We start from the raw sequence: 19,736 nt of genomic DNA, 5'->3' as shown, positions 1-19,736 counted from the left end.
TTTTCTGTTACTCCAGATTAGATGGAATAAGCACAAACAGAAAATGATGGAAAGTATATATTTTTCCCAATGTATTTTTTTAAAAAATATAATCTGGAGGGTGGTTTCTACCCACATTATGCCCAACACAGATTCAGGGCAGTCAGCCTGGAACAGAGCAGAAGTTGGATGAATCTTAGCCTGCCGAGGCCCCTTCTATATTCCTGAAAATAAATGAATGGCTCTGCCACCAGGCAATTCCACATGCACGCTTAAGAGATGTTTAGTCATCTAGGCTTCACCTCCTTCAGAGCTAAGGTGTGCCTGTGCATTGGTGGTGTCAGTTTTTCAAATTCATCGCAGCCAAGTTCTTCCCCTGCCCCTCCTCATCGAGCCACAATGGACGCTGCTCCTTCCTCTGTTGTTGCAGAGGCTCTCTAAGAAAACCAGAGATGTGTGAGGAATGTTCCTCCTCTCTGTTTGACGTTGTGCATCTCAGACTGAAGGGGTGGTGGTGTTACAGGAAATTTAAGAACCAGAGCAGGGTTCCTATCATTCTCAGTGTTTCTTGACAAATTTTGATGAGCGGCTAAAGAAATCTGATCAGGTAGGATTGGTTTGTCACTTAAAGCTTTGCTTTCGATGGAAAATGTGACAGCAACTGGCCTGTATATGGGTAGTCCTTGACTTACAACCACAACAGAACCCAAAATTTATGTTGCTATGTGAGACAATTGTTAAGTGAGTTTTGCCTCCATTTTAAGGTCTTTTTGAGCACCGTTATTAAGTGAATCACTGCAGTTGTTAAGTTAGTGACGTGGCTGTTAAGTTCGCAAAGTGGATCCCGTGACCCCAGGACACTGCAACAGTCATAAGTACATGCCAGTTGCCAAGCACCTGAATTTTGGTCATATGAGCATGGGAATGCTGCAACGGTTGTAAGTCTGAAAACCTGTCCTAAGGGGAAGGAGAAGGAAGATGGATGATAGAAGTTGATTGCTCAAAGCAGATCTCCATTTCAATCATTTCAATCTCCTTCTCTCATTCTGTTGATGTGTGTTTGTTTCTGAGCTTTCTTTTCAACTCGTGAAAATCTAACAATAGGTTTGCATTTTGAGCTTCATCTTTCATATTTGTTTAAAAGAAGACAGTGTTTGAACTATAGTGTCCTTGATGCTCTCTGAGCTTGGTGGTTTTCTTGCAGATGCTCCATTCATTACTAAACTAGGCAACATGACCAGTACACCAGTGTAGTTATGAAATGTCTGCAAGAAAATTACCAAGCTCAGAGAGCACCACAGTTAATGTTTGTCTGTGTGTTTATGTATGTGTGTGTGTGTATTCGGATTAGGATAAAGAAATGAAAATGCAAGGTATATTCATGTAGCCATGCTATTTTGACAGCCTGAATTTATCTGGTTTCCCCAAATCTCATAGGCCATCTGGGTGCCATATCATCTTAGCTGCATCAATTATTTGGGTGAAAAATATCAGCTTATTTCCCAGGATTTGACTCAATAAAATTGCTTTTAGGGTATATTTTAAGTGCTTGTGTAAGATTTCCAATCCACGCAAGCATGAGTGAAATCTTGATAAAAGAAGGCATTGCATTGAAAAAATAATAATATTGGTTGGTTAAAGTGCCTTCCCCTGATTCCTCTGAAAAAGGAGCAGCAGAGGTCTTTAAAACGAAGAGCCCAACTTAGGTTTTCTTCAGCTGTCTATACTTAACCCTTCCTTGAATACAGTTTGGTAGAAAGCACATATTTTTAAAAGAAATGCAATCTCCCAAGGTTTGGTCTTTTTATTGCTTCTTTACACCTGTGTCTTGGGAAGAGAATGTTGATTTAACAGAAAAACAGAGTTGGAAGGGACTGAGAGATCTTCTAGACCAACCCCCTGCTCCAGCAGGAAACCTTATATGATCATATCAGACAAGTGGTTCTCCAACCTCTTCTTAAAAACTTCCAGGGTTGGAGAATTCACAACTTCTGGGGGCAAGTTTGTTCCACTGGTTAATTGTTCTCCCTGTCAGGAAATTTGATTTGATTATTTTCCATCCATTGTCCTGCCTTCTAGTGCTTTGGAGAATAGGCTGCCTCCCGCTTGTCTTTGTGGCAACCCCTAAATATTGGAAGACTGCTGATTTCTGACACTAAGAAATGCAAGTTGATTTTGTTTTGTTAGGTAGTGGATTAAGATCACACCCGGCTTTTTGGCACGCTTGAGTGTTTTGGACCTGTGTTGGAGCCCACCTTCAGGGAATTTCTCTCTAGTAGAGTGTATGTTGTTCTGTATTGTGCCTGTTGTAAGTGGCTTTTTAGATGCTGATTGGGGCGTGTGTTGATTGGGCTGGCTTTTAAGTCATTAGCTGCCATTTGCTTGTGGTTCCCAGCTGTAGCCTTCGAAGTATTCTACAGGCTGGTGATAAATCAGCCTTCCTGTTGGATGACGAGGGCCCTGTTTTCCATGGCTTCAATCACTTCCCCGGCCATTTTTGTGCCTGCTCATCCAATAATCTTAGTAGCTGCAAAATTGAATGTGTGCCCTTGTTCGTTGCAGTGTGAGGTTACCAATGAGTATGTGTCTCCTCGTCTGACCACTCGCTTGTGTTCTTGCAATCTGGTGATTAGCTTCCTCCCTATCTGTCCTACATGGTCACAGGGGATCTGGCAGATTGCGTAGGAAGTATCTCCCCCTTCAAATGATCTTTTCAAAGCATAATTTGTCCTTGTATAGTAGCCTCTAGATGGTGTGTGATGCCCACTTGCAGATGATGGAAGCTGCATTCTACAGCTTCCAAAATGTTTTTGATGCATGGCAGGATATGCTATGTGATTGGTCTTGTACCTTGTTTCTTCTTCTCTCGCCAAACTGTGTTGTGCAAACATCTTGTGACAATAATTCGGCTGTCTTCCATAAGTGAAACACCTGTAGGTATTTTTTTACCTCTTTGCTTAGAAATGTTATATTAGTAATTCTGTTTTTCTAAACCTATGAGAGGTGACCCAAAGGTGCTTTCTCAAAAGGCAACTGGACTTTTCTGGTTTTTCTTTGAAGATGTTTCACTTCTCATGAAAGAAGCTTCTTTAGCTCAACTGAAGAAGCTTCTTGGATGAGAAGCGAAAGGTCTTCAAAGAAAACCCAGAAAAGTCCAGTTGCCTCTTGAAAAAGCACCATTGGGACAACCAGGACCTGGAGGACGGAAACACTCCATAGCCTGGAGAAGTGAGCGGTGCAGGCAAAGTGAATAATCTCTGTGTGATTAAATGTATAACTCATAGTCATTTTCTATAAAAATGATAAAATTCTAAGTTATGCAGGCATGCATATATATGAACTGAGCAACTAAACCAGAATAAACATGGCTTTAATCAACCAAAGAAGACATCCGTCATTCAGTCCAAAGTCTCTTCTCAACTTGATTGTTTTTCTAACAGAGATTAGTACTTCGGGGCTAAATCTCTGTGGACTGACAGCTGAGTCCATTTTTCTTATCTGGGATAGTGAATTGAAATGCCATATCCCCATAAGAAAGCAAGCCTGTTTTTTTACTGATCAAAATATTGTATTCCCTGCAGAAACTTAGCACTTAACTAGACTTTTCCAGCTCTTGTTCCAAGGCTGCTTTTTCCAAAAGGCAACTGGAGTTTCTTGCAAGTGTTTTTTTTTTCCCTTTGAAAAGATTTCACTTCTCATCCAAGAAGTTTCTTCAGCTCATATTCTGTTCATTTCTTCTGCAAAGAAATCTCTTCTACGAAACTTTAAAAGGCAGAAGCTTCTATGAGAAGCTTAAATAATTTTAAAATGATATTAAAGTTATGACTGCCAAGTTCATGAAGACTTCACTGGTAGCATACGAGTGAACAATGTGAACCCAAGTTGTGTCTGTGTGTTTGTGTGTGTTTGGGGGAGGTGAAGGGGACTTAATAAAGTTCTGGGTAGTTGTGCTTATGCAGATATTCTTAAAAATCTATAAAACAGAGTTTGGAATATTAAAATTACATATTGTTCATTTCGTATTACATGTCCCTGTATTCACCTATAGGAACTTTCCTTCTGAGACCCTTTATATATTCTCAGTGAAAGTGCATATATAAGTATTCTTCCTTAATCAATATTTTACAAACACTTCTTTCAGCATTTCCAATCGATTTGTCTGTTTAAATCATTAATTTTACAGGACGCATCAGGCACCCCAGTCACAAAGGGCATCAAATAATAATAATAATAATAATAATAATAATAATAATAATAATAATAATAATAATAATAATATACACGTATGCTGAAGCATGCAATTTATTGATATCGCTGTACCAGGAGACACCAGAATTGAAGAAAAAGAACTGGAAAAAAAATCACGAAATATCGCAACCTGGCCATTGAAACTACATGGTTATGGGTGAAACATGTGACAGTGATATACCCATTGTCATTGCGGCCCTTGTTACCATGTCCAAGAATTTTGCAAAACACAGCAAGAAGTTTCAGCTTCCTGCAATGACACCAGCAGAACTGCAAAAAACTGCACTACCCAGAACATTGTACATCTTAAGAAGGTACTTGATTGATACCGAGGACACTGGCAGCAACCAGTATCAATCATTAGCACCAGTCACTGATATTTGTGATACATTTTTAAATGTTCGGTTGACTGAGTTTCATGCTTAATGAATAAAAGAGATAACAATAACTATAATAATACTCAGATGTTATCTTAACAGTTCTTAGGTTCTTGGTTAGCACTTCAGTTGTTAAGTTTTTACCAGTCCCAGACTGTGAATCAAATTGAAGATTAACAATATAAACAATAACAATAATAGTACAATAGAACTACAACAATAATAGTAGTAATAGTAATAAGTCACAAAATCCCAACTGTTTTTTTTTTCAAACAAAAGAATAATAACCAGAGAAAACAAATATCTATGTTATAATGAGTTTTCATTTATTTGAAGAGTAAGATGATCGGCATATAAATGTAATGAATAAATAAAATATCTATGTTAGAATCAGTTTAACAAGTTTATTTATTGCTTGGGGTAGAATATTGGAAGATACAGGAAGTATAAATGCGATCTCACAATTTATTATTTATTTATTTATTAGATTTGCTTTCCCCCCACCCCTCATCTCACTGCAAGGCCACAATAGCCTGGAAGCGATGGGAGCATCAATATAATATCTGTCATCCATCCAACCTCATTTTATTTCTATTTCCCACAAGTTCTTTGTGAGAGAGAGAGAGAGAGAGAGAAGCTGTGTGTTTTTTCAATTTCATTTCTGTGATCCCAGCTTAGCAGGTTCAATTCTTAGCCCTGACAGGGTATAAAGCAGAAAACGACCACAGCATGGTGACCAGGGCAAGAGACAATGACATAACACCGTGTTCTGTCTCTATAGGATCAATGCAATATTCAGAAATGTGTTGCCTCTCACAATTCTGGATCCTGATTCAGCGTTATACCAGCCTTCTTCTAATCTTGGTCCCCAGATTACATTGTCAAACTCAATAAGTTTTTTCTTGACAAAAGAGATTAAAAGGTCAGCAGGCAGGGATCCAGTGGATAGGCTCTCCTTGCTAAGGAGAATGCTCTACAGCTCTATAGTTTTGCCTCTTGTGTTAAACCTAGCTGGCTAGCCAGCATCTCACCATCTGACAGTCAACGTAATATGGGGTGAAATTAAGTAAATTGGCTTCCATTTATATAATGGACTTGCCTCATATCTTGTAGAAGGTCTCCACCCCTTTGGAGAAGAAGAAGAGCCAGTATGTCAAAAGAAAATGGTATCTTCCTAAAAACAATAACTTGATTGAATATCACTTGTCTTTTATGTCTATGGAGAACTGAAGAAGCTTCTTCAATGAGAACTGAAACGTCTTTAAGCAAAAACGAAGAAAGTCCAGTTGCCTTTTGAAAAAGCATCTTTGGAGCTAGCAAAAAAAAAGGGAGAGGGGAGATTGTCCACCTCAAGGATGGAGTGAATCTCTATTTTTAGGCTTCTAGACTTGAACTCCAAGAGACACGTTCATTTCCTCCTTCTCTGCCACACTCACAGTCTCCATCTAGCAACTTGCCTTGTCCTATAGGAAAAGAGGATTCTAGTCCCTGTGGTTGCTCTCATCAGAAAGAGAATTTGATTTCAAAAGGTGGTGTGGAAACCGCTTTCTCAATTCCACAAAAATACTGAGGATGCCCCACAATACTCCTCACAGCTTCTTGAAGAGATGGTATCATCATAAACTTCCACCTCTGAGACTGCCACCTTTGAGGCTCTGCAGCTGCCAGTGTTTTCACAATGAGGTGTTAGTCATACTTTATCATGCCTTGGTAAGGCCACACTTGGAATATTATATACAGTTTTGGTAGCCACGATATAAAAACTGATGTGGAGACTCTACAAAGAGTGCAGAGAAGAGCAACAAAGAGGATTAGGGGACTGGAGGCGAAAACTTATGAAGAACGGTTGCAGGAACTGAGTACGTGTAATCTAATGAAAAAAAGGATTCAGGGTGACATGATGGCAGTCTTTCAATATCTAAGTAGCTGCCACAACCACTTCTCCAAAGCCCCTGAAGGCAGGACAAGAAGCAACGGATGGAAACGAACCAAGGAGAGAAGCAACGTGGAATTAAGCAGAAATTTCCTGACAGGGAGGACCATTAACCAGTGGAACGGCTTCCCTCCAGAGGTTGTGGGTGCTCCGTCACTGGAGGTTTTTAAGCATAGACTGGACAACCGTTTCTCTTAAGTGGTACAGAGTCTCCTCTTTAAATAAGGGGGTTGTATTGAAGACCTTCAACGCTATCATTCTGTTATTTCTAGTGGCCCAGTCCTCCATGGGAAGAGGGAGCTGACAGCTTCAAAGAGGGCACACTTCTATTTAGATAGTGATATTTACCGAAGCAACAAACAAAGAGGTTTGGATAACTTCCAGATGCACTTGGGATTGCTGCTGCCATTGTACTCCTTTCTCCTTGCGTCTGCTTTAGTCAGGCCAAACTCTTGTCTCAGCTGCCTTTATCTTTATCTGGCTTTGTCCAGGGAACAAAAGCCTTAGCTGTGCTTAAGAACCTGTTCTTGGCAAATGTCCACAAATTGAAAAAGAACACGTCTTGCAAAGCATTTTCCTTTCTGTTTCTTTCCAAAGGAGGCTGAACAGCTTATTCATTGCTTCATGGTGCTGTTATGATGGTGGTATATTCAGAATAAGAGACTTGGCAAGGATCTTGGAGGGCATCTAGTCCAACCCCCTGCTTAGGCAGGAAACCCTATACTATTTCAAACAAATGGCTGTCCAGTCTCTTCTTAAAAACTTCCAGTGATGAAGTACCCACAACTTCCCGAGGCAACTTCTGTTCCACTGGTTAATTGTCCTCACCATTATGAAGCTTCTCCTTCATTCCAGATTGTTTCTCTTCTTGATTAGCTTCTTGTTCTGCTTTCAGGTCCTTTGAGAAGGTTGGCTTGTCTTTGTGGCAGCCTCTCAAATGTTGGAAGACTGCTACCGTGTCTTACCAGGCCTTACAGTTCTCTCGTCAATATCCCTGACCTCTTCTGGGAAGGAGACTGAGGTTCTTAAGTTAGCCCATTTGCGGTATGTGTGGTTCTAAAATCGTTGCCGTGTGATACGCCGTCTTGTCCAATTGAAGAAAGAGACAAGCAAGAGGGATTTGGGAGTATATAGACGGAATTTCTCCATCCCTATTATCGAACAGGTTTGTTCTTCGCCTGTGTCAAGGCTATAGAGCTAGGCTAAGCTAAGAATGACAGGCAGTGCTGAGACATTTGTTAAGTGGTTTTTGCTGCATTTTACCCCCTTTCTTGCCACCACTGGTAAGCGAACCACATCCATTGTTATGTTAGTCACACAGTTGTTAAGAGATTCTGTTGACTTTGCTTGTCAGAAGGTCGCAAAAGGGGTCCCCGTGATCCCCCCAGGGACACTTCCACGATCATAAGTACGAGTCAGTTGCCAAGCCTCTAAACTTTGATCATGTGACCATGGGGGATGCTCCAACGACTATTGCAAGTTTGAAAAACAGCCATGTCACTTTTGACAGTGCCATTGCAACTTCAAATGGTCATTAAGCCGAGCGTTGTAAGTCGAGGACTTCCTGTACTGACACAAAAAGGTCATCCCTACAATAATTTTAGCATAAAGAACACACACACACACATGCACACACACACACACACACACACACACACTATTTTGTCTATGTTTTGTAACATCGGCAACCTTTTAGATGCCAAATTGTTGAACAAAGTGCAATTGCTGGCAGCAAACAAAGCATAGCCACTGGTGAGGTGTATATAAAAAAGGAAAAACAACTAGCAGTTTTACATTCTGGTTCCTCCTTTGGCATAATATAAACAACTTTGGTTTCCTGACAGGCAGGGTGACAAGTAGATTTTCATAAGAGTCCCAGAGCCATGAAAATGGATGGTTGTTTTTTTTAAAAAAACCAATGAACTGTAATGATTTGAGTCACTGGCACTTAGAACGAAATGGGGATTTATTTTTTTTCAGTATTGCAATCCTTAAATGTAGGTGTGGACATCTGCTGCAGAATTGACAGGTACCTTATTCTTGTGCCAGATACAAGAAAGAAAACTTTATTTTTTTAAAAAAACTCCTCAGATTAGAATTGAAGAGCTATGACAGGTAAAAGCTAAAATTGAAAATCTTGGATTTTGAATGTCAATAGTTGTGGCAGGAATTAAAGCAAAGTTGGGTATGTCCATTTCTCAATTGACAGTCGAAATAACATCACATCAATCACAGAAGGTGGCATATGTCAAAACTGAATGATGGGTTTGTCATAGCAGAGAAGACACTGGAGATGTTCCTTCTGTAACACAATAATTAGGAAAAGGTATGATCTCCTCCTAAACAAAGTCAACTTCTTCTGCACATATGGACAATTCTGTGATTCCCAGTGAATATGGAGGTCATTTGCTAGTTTTCTTCAGTTTGCATCCTGTGCAACCATATCAAGAGGAAGGAAGGAAGGAAGGAAGGAAGGAAGGAAGGAAGGAAGGAAGGAAGGAAGGAAGGAAGGAAGGAAGGAAGGAAGGAAGGAAGGAAGGAAGGAAAGAAGGAAGGAAGGAAGGAAGGAAGGCAGGCCATCTAGTCTGTATTTTCTGTGGGCCATGCAATAGCAATAGCACTTAGACTTATATACTGCTTCACAATGCTTTACAGCCTTCTCTAAGCGGTTTACAGAGTCGACCTATTTCCCCCCAACAATCTGGCTCCTCGTTTTATGACCTTGTAAGGATGAAAGGCTGAGTCAACCTTGAGCCAGTCAGGATTGAAGACTAGCAGTCAGCAGAAGTAGCCTATAGGACTGCACTCTAACCACTGCACCACCAGGCTCTTAAAAATGCTGGTTTCTTTCTTTCTTTCTTTCTTTCTTTCTTTCTTTCTTTCTTTCTTTCTTTCTTTCTTTCTTTCTTTCTTTCTTTCTTTCTCTCTTTTCTCTTTCTTTCTCTCTCTTTCTCTTTGTTTCTCTTTCTTCTTCCTTTCTTTCTTCTTCCTTCCTTTTTTCTTTCCCTCCTCCCTGCCTCCCTCCTTTTTTCTCTTGCTCTCTTTCCTTGCTTTTAGTGGTGCTGCTTTTTTGGTTTCATATCTTGCACACGATTGATGCCTTAATGCAGATTTGAACAGATGTACAAATTTCCCTTAATCCTTCCCATTTGCCTTTGCACCACTCAGAATGACACAATACCAGTTAAGTTCTCTGGGGATGTCACATAAAGTTAATAACTTCCCATGGGCTGTTTCTTGAACTTCCTCACCAACTTCTGCTCATACCTCTTCTTTTAGCCAAATCTAATTTCAGTTTCCCTCAGTTTTTCCCTCCATGTGTCTGTGGTGAAAAACAACTATTAAGGTCAAAGGGTCGCATGTCGTTTTTTTTTCACTGGAAAAAAAGTGTCCTCCATGGAATGAGGCATGTTAGGTCATCAACCAGCTATATTGATCAGGAGTTTAATGATCCCACACGTGTAACAATCCCACACGTGTAACACACTAACAAGGAGGGAGAAAAGGACGCTCCGAAATGTTTGTGTGGATTTGAAGATAGCGAAACTTGGAAGCTGGCCAGAGGATTATCCCTCGATTAAGCAGATCAGTAGAGATTCTTAATGTGAACCCTTATGCTAATCTATCACCCAGGACCTGACCACGATAAGCTGCATCGAGTTTTCCTGAGCTGAGTCTCTCTGAAGTTCCAGTGAGGGAACTTCATAGAGGGGATTAGCACCAACGTTGGACAGGTACGTGCATTGTACGTTGAGTTGTCTAAACAGGATAAAGTCTTCATTTGGTTCTACGTGGAGAGCAGGGCTTTGTGGGTTCTACATCTATACATTTTGTTAATCTGCTGAGCTTGTAGCGCTTTGGGTTTGATTGCCAGAAAGAAGCCCCCTTCCTGGTTTGGCTTTAATCAAGTGGTGTCCTTTGGATGTTTGAGGGCTCCACTTACTAAAATGTCCACTTACATTTTACTAGGGTGTCAACTAGGATGGTCAAATGGGGTATTCCAAGGGTTCTAAGTCTGTGCACATCTGGAAAACATTGGATGATAGAAAACACTGGTGATATATATAGATATAGATATAGATATTTGTTTTCTCAAGTTTTTGCGGGTACTTACATGTATGGCATTCAGCTTTGTTCGGGTATTTTCCCACGTCATTGTAGTTGTGCTTTTAAAGTTGTAGCGACGTTTCGGCAGAATCTCGTCTGCCATCATCAGGCTTCTGTGTATATATATATATATATGTTTTCTGAGGTTCTCGCGGGTATTTATATGTAGATCTTTGGTTGTTCGGGTTTTCTCCCGCGTAAGATTTGAAGTATCTAGGCAACGTTTCGATGAAGTCTCATTCATCATCTTCAGGCTTCTGTCTCCAGCTCTGTGCTTCTCAGAGTAATGGAGATTGCAGCTGCTTCCTCCTTTAACTGCCAGTGGGGTGGAACTTGATTGGGTGGGGGCTTGGCTGTGTTCTGATTGGGTGGGGGTATGTTCTCATTGGTAGGGGGTTTGGCTGTGTTCTGATTGGTTGGGGGTTAGCCGTGTTCTGATTGGTTGGAGGCGTGTTCTGTTCAGGAGGGGGCTTGGTTGTGCTCAGGTTAGTTTTAGTTGCTGGGGATTTGAGCTGGAGAGTTGTGATCTTGCTGTTTGGCTTCTAGTTCGTGGTCCTGCTGCATCTTCATAGTGGGTGTTGGTTTGCTTCATGTATGGCTCAGAGGGTTTGAAGTGGGTAGTGATGCAGCTGCAGTGCAGCTTCTGGTCCATGGTCGTTTCTCATTTTCTGAATGGGTGGGAGTCTGTTTTCTACATGGAAGTGTGGTGGTGGCATCTTGTGTGGCTCTCATGGGTGTGGGTCCAGTGTCCTTCTTCATGTTAGGTACTCGTCTGTTCATGAGGGCGGGTTTCCAAATGGCTGGAAGGCGGGAGGTATCATCTCGTTTGTTCATGCTGTGTGGGCGTTTTTCTATCTCTATGGCTTCTCTGATTATTCTGCTGTTGAAGTGTTCGGTTTTGGCGATAGTTCTGGTATTTTTAAAATCAATTTCATGTCCTGTGGCTTTGAGGTGTTGGACCAGGAAGAGGTCGTTTCTTCTTTTTGATTGAGTTCTTATGTTCTTCAATGCGTGCGCTTATTCTTCTGTTAGTTTGTCCAATGTATGTGTTAGGGCAGGCTGTGCAGGGGATTTCGTATACTCCTTGGTTTTCTAATTCGATTTTGTCTTTGGGGTTTCTTAGGATGGTGGATATTTTTTTGTTTGTGCAGAATGCTGTTTTGATGTTGTGTTTTTGGAGGATCTTGCTAATTTTGTCTGTAGTGCCTTTTATATATGGGAGGAGGGCTTTTCCGTTTTCTTGTTCTCTGTCTTGGATTTTGGTTGGGGCTTCTTTTTGGATTAGGTGGGTAATCTTCTTTCTTTGGAATCCATTGGCTGTGAGTACGTTGGTGAGAGTGTGTAGTTCGGTTTTTGGTGTTGTTCATCGGCTAAGCATTTTGTTCTGGAGATGAGTGTCTTGGCTACGGAATTGATCTGTGCTGGGTGGTGGTGTGAGAGTGCATGTAGATAGCGGTTAGTATGTGTTTTCTTCTGGTAGATGGTGTGTCCTAGGGAGCCATCGGATCTTTTGTATACCAAGACATCTAGGAAGGGAAGTTGATTGTTGGCTTCTGTTTCCATGGTGAATTGTATTTTGGGGTGTAGACTGTTGAGGTATGTGAGGAAGTTGTTCAGTTTTTCTTTCCGTGTGGCCAGATTATGAAGGTGTCATCTACGTATCTGAGCCAGAGTTTGGGTTTGTGGTCGTATTTTTCTAGAGCTTGTGTTTCAAAGTGTTCCATGTAGAGGTTTGCGATGACAGGTGAGAGGGGTGATCCCATAGGTGCTCCTTCTATTTGTTTGTATTTTTGTCCATTGTAGGTGAAGTAAGTATTGGATAGGCAGTGGTTGGTTAGATCTAGGATGTGCTTGGGGGGGTTGTATTTGTTTTGGATGGCTGTCAAGGCTTCTTTTATTGGCACTTGGGTGAAGAGGGATGTGACATCGAAGCTTACTAGTAGGTCGCTAGGTTGTAAGTTTTGTTTCTTTATGATCTCGATGAACTGGAATGAGTTTCTTACGTGTGAGTTGATGGATTCTGCATAGGGTTGTAGTTGTTTGGCAAGAAATTTGGCCAGGTTTTGTAGAGGTGAGCCTATGGAGCTGACTATTGGTCTGAGTGGGGTTCCTTCTTTGTGTATTTTGGGGAGACCCAAAATACACAAAATAAACAAATACAACCCCCCCAAGCACATCCTAGATCTAACCAACCACTGCCTATCCAATACTTACTTCACCTACAATGGACAAAAATACAAACAAATAGAAGGAGCACCTATGGGATCACCCCTCTCACCTGTCATCGCAAACCTCTACATGGAACACTTTGAAACACAAGCTCTAGAAAAATACGACCACAAACCCAAACTCTGGCTCAGATACGTAGATGACACCTTCATAATCTGGCCACACGGGAAAGAAAAACTGAACAACTTCCTCACATACCTCAACAGTCTACACCCCAAAATACAATTCACCATGGAAACAGAAGCCAACAATCAACTTCCTTCCTAGATGTCTTGGTATACAAAAGATCCGATGGCTCCCTAGGACACACCATCTACCAGAAGAAAACACATACTAACCGCTATCTACATGCACTCTCACACCACCACCCAGCACAGATCAATTCCGTAGCCAAGACACTCATCTCCAGAACAAAATGCTTAGCCGATGAACAACACCAAAAACCGAACTACACACTCTCACCAACGTACTCACAGCCAATGGATTCCAAAGAAAGAAGATTACCCACCTAATCCAAAAAGAAGCCCCAACCAAAATCCTAGACAGAGAACAAGAAAACGGAAAAGCCCTCCTCCCATATATAAAAGGCACTACAGACAAAATTAGCAAGATCCTCCAAAAACACAACATCAAAACAGCATTCTGCACAAAACAAAAAAATATCCACCATCCTAAGAAACCCCAAAGACAAAATCGAATTAGAAAACCAAGGAGTATACGAAATCCCCTGCACAGCCTGCCCTAACACATACATTGGACAAACTAACAGAAGAATAAGCGCACGCATTGAAGAACATAAGAACTCAATCAAAAAAGAAGAAACGACCTCTTCCCTGGTCCAACACCTCAAAGCCACAGGACATGAAATTGATTTTAAAAATACCAGAACTATTGCCAAAACCGAACACTTCAACAGCAGAATAATCAGAGAAGCCATAGAGATAGAAAAACGCCCACACAGCATGAACAAACGAGATGACACCTCCCGCCTTCCAGCCATTTGGAAACCCGCCCTCATGAACAGACGAGTACCTAACATGAAGAAGGACACTGGACCCACACCCATGAGAGCCACACAAGATGCCACCACCACACTTCCATGTAGAAAACAGACTCCCACCCATTCAGAAAATGAGAAACGACCATGGACCAGAAGCTGCACTGCAGCTGCATCACTACCCACTTCAAACCCCTCTGAGCCATACATGAAGCAAACCAACACCCACTATGAAGATGCAGCAGGACCACGAACTAGAAGCCAAACAGCAAGATCACAACTCTCCAGCTCAAATCCCCAGCAACTAAAACTAACCTGAGCACAACCAAGCCCCTCCTGAACAGAACACGCCTCCAACCAATCAGAACACGGCTAACCCCCAACCAATCAGAACACAGCCAAACCCCTACCAATGAGAACACACCCCACCCAATCAGAACACAGCCAAGCCCCCACCCAATCAAGTTCCACCCCACTGGCAGTTAAAAGGAGGAAGCAGCTGCAATCTCCATTACTCTGAGAAGCACAGAGCTGGAGACAGAAGCCTGAAGATGATGAATGAGACTTCATCGAAACGTTGCCTAGATACTTCAAATCTTACGCGGGAGAAAACCCGAACAACAAAGATCTACATATATATATATATATATATATATATATATATATATATATATATATATATATATATATATATATATATATATATATACAGAGAGAGAGGGGGAGGGAGGGAGAGAGAGAGAGAGAGAGAGAGAAGCCTATTCAAGGATCACCAAGGATGCAGCTGTCTTAATGGTTTTATTGTAAGATCTAGGTGCCCTCTTCCTCACCATTCAGGCAATAACTCCCTGATGGGTTTATTGGGAGGAGGTGCCTCTCAGAGTCTCCAGTATCCAATACTAGACAGAGGGAACACCAGCAATGCATGACAAGGCAGGTGTGATAATGGGTTAAGCCTTTCTCCTTGTCCATGCAGCAGAACCTGAGATACCTAACCTGGAACAGGTACGGCATTCATGAAAATTCAGCTATGTGACTTGAGCTGCTAGGAAGTGACAACTCTGCAAAAACACATCTTGCGTAGCTCCTGCACCCTCCCCCCCAAAGGGTGTATATCTATGAAAATAACTTTAGAATAAATCATATGTTGTGTTAGTATTGCCCAGTGTAATAAGACCTCACTTTTCCACTCCTTGGATCTGAAATGGTAGGACTGAGAGCATATACACACAAAATACTTTTATAGACTGTATATGTCATCTCATATACAGTATTTGTGGCTTCTGGGGTCCCCTTCTTTGACGAATGCCAAATTTCCATCCATTTCTGCATGTTTAGTTTTATTCTGAATTTTAAAAGCCAAACTGAATTTGTAGAGGTTGAAGACACTGGCTTTGCTGCTTTAATCCTTTAAAACTCCTCCCAATTTAAGCTTTTGGTATACCTAAAATGCCTAGGGTGATCTTTGAGAGTAATGGGATTAGATGTTCTTTATTTAGCTCCTGGTAGCTTTTTATAAAACCTGAAGCTGGTTGCAACCTGAAAACAGATTGGAATACCAAATATGCCTTCATGGAGCCCAATCACTATAAGAAGTCCATCAAATGTATATGTCTCCTTGTGTGTGGTGGTGGAAGCCATCTTGTCTTCGTTGCCCAATATACAAAAGGCTTTCATGGACACGGATTATTCTATGTGCATGATGGGTGATCCGTGCTGGGTGCTCTGTTTTAAAGGGGCCATGAGATGAGCAGGCATGCTTTGTAAAGTTCCCTCCTTTCTCAGTGTAAAATTATGTATCCTTGACATGGACCGTAGCCTCTCTTGTTGACATCAAGCTGAGTTGCCATGGTGATTTTTGCTGTGTTGGAAACATGAGGGTCAGAATGCAGCCAATGGAGTTTGGGACAGTTGAGAGAGAGAGACAGAGACAGAGAAGAGAAATTATCACAATCAAAAGCAATGTCACCCGAGGGAAGCAGATTGTCCATTACTAAAATGTTTTCCAAATATTCCAAACAGCAGAATTACAGCTGTCCAGTCTCTCCTTAGAAACCTCCAGTGATGAAACATCCACAGTTTTGGGAGGGAAGCCATTCCATTGATGAGTTGCTCAAATCATCCGGACATTCCTCCCTGGTTCCAAGTTGCTTCTCTCCTTGGTTTGTTTCCATCCATTGCTTCTTGTCCTGCCTTCGGGGGCTTTGGAGGATAGGCTTAGCCCCCCTCTTCTTTGTGGCAGCCTCAGATGAAAACATCTCCTGTTCATCACATCCAAATTATTCTTTCCATCCACTCCTTCCGCCCAGCTCCATCAATTATACAGGAAGAAATCTGGGTTTGCTTCTCACCCTGTTTAGTATCAGATGCCTCAGTAATAATGTGCATGATTGCTTAAGAGGGACAGGATTGCTACTATTTATTTATCTGATTTCCTACCTTTATTATTTTTATAAATAACTTAAACACCGTACACAATGCTACTTCTTCTACCGCTTTTCCTCATAACGGTCACCTGTGAGGTAGGTTGGACTGAGAGACAGTGTCTGGCCCCAAACTCACCCAGCAGCATTCATGCCTAAGGTGGAACTGGAATTCACAGTCACCTGTTGATTGGCCCAAAGTTACCCAGCTGACCTTCATGCCTAAGGCAGGATTAGAACTCACAGTCACCTGGTTTCTAGCCTGATGCCACTAGACCAAACTGGCTCTCGGGTGTGATTTCCTTCTTAACCCTGTTCTCTCTCTTCAGAGGCTGCATGTCCACCAGGTGTTCTGTAGATTCCATTCTGTGGAATAAATTATACCTGCAAAAAAAATGGCATTATTGGGCACCCATTTGGGGAAGATCAACACTGGTAGGAAGCAGAGGAGCATGGCAACTATGGGATACTTGGTGTTCTCGGAGCTTGGTGGGTCAAACTAGTGCATCGATGATGTTATGTAGATTGGTGGTGAAATGTCTGCAAGAATACCACGAAGCTCAGAGTTCAACCCCGAGCTACCAATATTATCTCCTATCAGTAACACAACTCTGTGCTGACAATACTGACTTAATCTTGCATTCCTTGCAATGTCGGGTGGTATTATGAACCCCGCAAATCTAAGGAATGGAGAGCTGTAAAACTCAGCACGAAAGGAAAGTAGTAAAAATGGGATGCATTTCAATACATTAAAATCAAGGTTGGAACACGACTGAAGAATCTTGCCTCAATATCATGTCCTTTCAAACAAGAGCCTCATCTCGAGAGTCTCACATCTGCAAAAATGTTTTAATGAGAAAGGACGCAAAATCCGTTCTGTTATCATTCTGCAAAGGAAACACGGCTTTGTCAGAAATTAAACTGGAAAGCAACAAAGACTAGCTCCTTTTTTATTTTGCCCGATAAAGATGATAAATAGCACCATTAAGGAACAGTATTCTTTAATGTTCTTCCTAAATCTTTTCAGTTTTTCACATTAAAAAATCCTCTTTGTCAGGTTTCAAATAGCCTAAAGATTGAAACTGAAATCCCACTGATCCAGTTACATTCTGTGCAATGGAGCACACAGTGACCAAGTGGCATCTTAAACCAAACATTTTGATCTAACTCCAAGATCAAGGAAGCAAAGAAGGGCTTGATGTCTGTGGAGATTCTCCATCATCCAAGTCATGGTTGTCCCAAAGGTGCTTTTTCAAAAAACAGATGGTCTACTTTCTTGGTGTTCTCTTTGAAGAAGTTTCGCTTCTCATCCAAGAAGCTCCGTCAGTTCTTCTTCAGAACTTCTTCTTCCATTCAGAACTGAAGAAGCTTCTTGGATGAGAAGGGAAACGTCTTTGAGGACAAACGAAGAATGTCCTTTTGGAAAAGCATCTTTGGGAGAAAAAGGGGGCTTGTGAAAGGTGGGGGGAAGCAGACTTTTCATGCTGATGGGTGATTCACTGGAAGACTTACTCATATCAGGTATAATTCCCTTTGTATGACAATGTTCAAGGATGCTTATGCATATTTTTCGATGCAATTCATTACACTTAAGAATAACCGAAGACCTTAATTTTCCATGAGAGATCACATCATTCCCTTTCAGAGGAAGCAATGAGATATGCAAGGTGCTGAAAGGAAGTAAGAATAAAAATAATCAGAGGCAGGAGGTGAATGGAAAAGTGGTGAACTAAATCCACTTTAAATCAACCCCAATTTACTATATGTCTCCATATTTTTCACCCTTGTAAACCATTGTTGTTTCCACCACAGAAATCTGCATGCTAATTAATATGTTGGCCATTATGGTTTAAGCTTCTTGCTTTCCTCTTTTTGACTATCTGATTACCTTCTTCCGCCAACTCAGATCTATAGCAAGAACAAACATTCTTGAAAATACATAAGAACAAAATCAAATTAAAAGCTGGAGGAAGGAGACCATCAAGCAATGAAGGAAGATCTGGCTGAAGGATCCAGCCTCCCTTATTTTACAGGACCTGAACAGGTTGAGAGTTAGAGTGCCTAAGCATAAAACCAGTGCACTCAAGTGGAGAATCTTAGCAGATAACAACACATTGTGTAAATGTAGAGAGAGGCAGATACAGCCCATCGGCTGGTATGTTGGCTACTACCAGATTCATGCAGTGATAATAACTTATGTTGGGCCATCCTAAGAAACAACTCCCACTGGTTTTATAGATCAGTGTTCCCACACAGTTCATGAAAGTTGATTCCTTCTCCCAAACTGTTGCAACTACAACTCACAGACCTCACAATCACAATGGCCAATGACTGGAATTAGCCATATCTCCACCACCATGAAGAAACCGCTTGGGAAAGCTGACATGGTAGGAACAGCATTTAATGAACAACTGCAGAGGATCCAAGTGATCATTTTGCTATTTTTTAATTGGAGGCCAAGAGCCTAGAATAAAGTTTTTAGGAGTTGATATATAGACAATAAGGTTTGAAAATTGAATATGTATCCAGTGCAGTTGAGAAGTCATGTACATAAGCAGTTGCTTAGCAACTAGGATGAAGTTCAGAAATCATAAGACCTGGGCAACAAGGTTTCTTCATCTAACTTTTTTATTATTCTAGGAATTATTCTGATAAGAATGTGCTAGGAGTCTTGCTTTTCCTTCAAATCTCAAGTCTCCTTGGTAACATATTATTTCCTTCAAAATAAAGAGGATCCTCTTTTGACCTGCTTACTGCTACTTACAATATTCTAAACATTTATGATTACTTTGAAGTTAAAAAAGGACTGTGGGAGGTATTTTTCAAAGGCCTCTGGTTGCATTTTATTGCAATCTTAGGTGTGCTTCAAAAATAGAAAGTTCTTGTATGTTGGTGGGCAAGATTGTTTCATCTGTGTAAAAGATCTGCGTACTGTATTAATGTCTATAGAAGTAAGTCCCTTCTTATGTCTTGTGAGCACACAAGCCTTGAATTCAAGATGCCAAAGATAAGAGAAGAACAGAAGAGAGTTGGAGGGACCTTGGAGGTCTTCTAGCCCAACTCCCTGCTCAAGCAGGAGACCCTACACCATTTCAGATAGGTGGCTGTCCAGACTCTCCTTAAAAACCCCAGTGTTGGAGCACCCACAACTTCTGGAGACAACTTCCACTCCACAGTTTAATTGTTTTCACTGTCAAGAAGTTTCTCCCTCATTCCAGGTTGCTTCTCTCCTTGATTCGTCTCCACCCTTTGCTTCTTGTCCTGCCTTCAGGTGCCTTGGAGAAAAGCTTGACCCCTTCTTCTTAGTCCCACAAATATTGGAACACTTCTGTCGTGTCACTGTGATCATATCATATCATGACAGGGCCAGGAGTGACGGGGCCCATGAGTTCAAGGTATGCTTGAGTGCAAAAATGACAACCTATTGAAGCACATGGGAACTT

Source organism: Pseudonaja textilis, chromosome 4 (genome assembly GCF_049901715.1).
Source record: "Pseudonaja textilis isolate UNSWEBS1 chromosome 4, rPseTex1.2, whole genome shotgun sequence".
NCBI classification, from domain to species: Eukaryota; Metazoa; Chordata; class Lepidosauria; order Squamata; family Elapidae; genus Pseudonaja; species Pseudonaja textilis.
This window is presented reverse-complemented; position numbering follows the sequence as displayed.